This window comes from Silene latifolia, chromosome 11 (assembly GCF_048544455.1).
Source record: "Silene latifolia isolate original U9 population chromosome 11, ASM4854445v1, whole genome shotgun sequence".
Lineage (NCBI taxonomy): Eukaryota > Viridiplantae > Streptophyta > Magnoliopsida > Caryophyllales > Caryophyllaceae > Silene > Silene latifolia.
In genome coordinates, this window is record NC_133536.1 from 142,496,558 (window position 1) to 142,499,229 (window position 2,672).

Consider the following 2,672-nt stretch of genomic DNA (forward strand, 5'->3'; position numbering starts at 1 on the left):
GCAAACTATACTAAACTACACTACATGATGCATGTGTTTTTGTTATGGTGGAGGGCATAATTTAGATTAGCTCCCAATGCATATTCATAAACTTCCCCAAACCAAAATAGACACTATTTATAATGTCAAAAAATTTGGGGGAGTTCATGCACATAAAATGCAATGCATGAAACTAAAATTTGTCATTTTGAATTTTGAAAGTTGGGAACAATAAAATGAACAACTCAATGAAGCCAAGGTGTTAGTCCTCTAATGTTGCTAGGACTCCACAAAATGATCAAGATAAAATAAAAACAAGAGAAGTAGACAAACCATAAAGGAGGTGTAAAAATGTAGGAGCCTCCAAAAGTTTGCTAGTTCTCACCCATCGTGTCATCATCATCATCTTCCTCACTTGAGGCATCATCAACCTCCATGGATGTGGAGTCATGTCCACTCTCATTTTCACTCTCTTGTTCTTCCTCACTTTCCTCTTCTTCTTGAACTTCTTCATCTTCACCTTCTTGGTTACCACTCTTATCAACAACCATCTCCTCTCCACCTGGTCCACCACCACTAGAAGTGCTAGGAAAGAATACCTCTTTATCCGCCCAACTAGGCAAGGGACAAGATGGATCGAGAAGTCCTTGCCTAGCAAGATGTAGAAGGGGCAGATATTGGGCCTTGTAAGCATCAAATTTATCATTGTAAGCTTGTTTATGCATTTCCTTCATTAGTAGAGTCAAGTAATCATTTCCCGCCTTGGCATTTTCGGGGTTGAACTCGTGGTATTCAAATGGATAAGGTGGGTTGATAATGGAGGAGGAGGGCTCGGCAACTTCTTCCCCTTGGTGTTGAATGATGTGTTCGGTCTCTTCGGAGAGTGGGAGAAGGTAATTCGGTCTATGAACATTCAAGCGGCAAATTTTGCTAGGCAGTGTGAAGGATTTAGCTTAATTCGTCAACCACCCAAATTTGTTATCAAGAGTATCATTCTTGACCCATTTGAACTTTAGAATCATGGTGGGCAAATCGATAAGATGGCCTCCTTTTACCGGTGTATAAGTGTTATTCTTGTTGAAATCCCGGTTAAAATGCTTAGCCAAATAGGTAACTAATCCTCCATTGGTAATAAAGGTCGTGCCTTCTTTGCCACAATCAACATTAAGCCATCGATCAATCAAAAGTCGTAAAGCATTGTATGGCTTGGTAAACTTTCTCCCAATGTTTAAAGCCGACTCAAGAAGAATAAAATCAAGTTTGGTAAGATGATTTGTGCCTTTCCTAGCTATCAAAGTATTCCTAATGACCTTATGCCATACTCTAATGCCCGGATGATGGACTAAGAGAGGACGACAATCATGATAAGATACGAATTTCTTTCCGTAAATGGCCATCCAAAGAGGAGCGGGATCATACTTGGTAGGATTCTTTGTAAAAGTCGCATTATCACTAAGGCCAAATATCTTACCCATTTCGTCATAAGATAAGCATCTATCAACATTTTCAAGAAGAAACTAAATAATGGTTCGGGTCTCCACCTTTGTGACTTTCAAAGAGCTTAAAAACTCTAAGGTGAGGGAGGAGTATGTCAATTCTTGCATTGTAAACAATTTACTCAACCCCATAGACTCGAAAAAGGTCTTAGTTTGCTCAAGAACACCCAATTTTGACAATGCATCTTCACAAATGAACTTAGTAGGCATGATGGTTTTCTTAGCAAAGAGAATAAATTTCTTCCTATGGGAGTCGGAAGTGAAAATTACCTCCGAATAATCGGCTAATTGTTCAATGACCGGAGTGGTAGAAGTAGTAGCTTCCATAGGAGGACCTTGTTCTTGAATCTCCAACCTTGCATTATGAACTACCAATGCCTTTGATGCTTGTTTGTCTTGAAGAGCATGTTGCCTCTTAGAAAGTGTTTTCTTTTGGGGTGCCATGCTTCCACCTTTTGTTCTTGCCATACTCCTTTTCTTAGTAACACCAATGAAAGCTTGAAATCTTCAATTTCTAGTAATGCCCAAATCGATTTAGGATAGATGAAGGTTGCCTTGTATTCTAAAAATCGACTCAAAACTTGAAGATTTTGGTGTTTGAATCACTTGTTGTTGCTAAAGGAGTGATTAATTTTTGTTTTGAGGAAGTTTGGATTTGATGTGGTTGATTTTGGTTAAGAAAATTGGTTTTTGTTGATGGAGAGGATGAGGGTTTTGGGGTTTTGGGTAGTGTTTGTGTTTTGAAATAATGAAAATTAATGGGAAAGGAGGGTTTAAAAGACCCGTTGGTTTTTGAATTGCAGAGGGAGACGAGCGGCTTCAGTATTGGGACGCTCGGATTCTTCAATTTCTGGGTTCAGAAAAAGACGCATGGGACGAGCGGATTGCAGGAAGGACGAGCGGATTCCTGAGCTGAGACGAGCGTCTTCCGCTTAGGACGCTCGGATTCCTTTCCAGTGAAAAATCCCAAATTTTAGCAGTAAAAAGACGATCGTCTTTCCTCTTGGACGACCGACCTGACTGAGACGAGCGGATTCCTTGCTGGGACGCTCGGATTCACAGTCAGACCCAAAAATATTTTCTGCAGCTTCATAAGACGAGCGTCTTATGCCTTGGACGCTCGGGTTCTTTCAAGACGAGCGGACTATCCATCGGGCCACTTGGATTCTTCCTCAACCACATGGATTCAGGTCCATC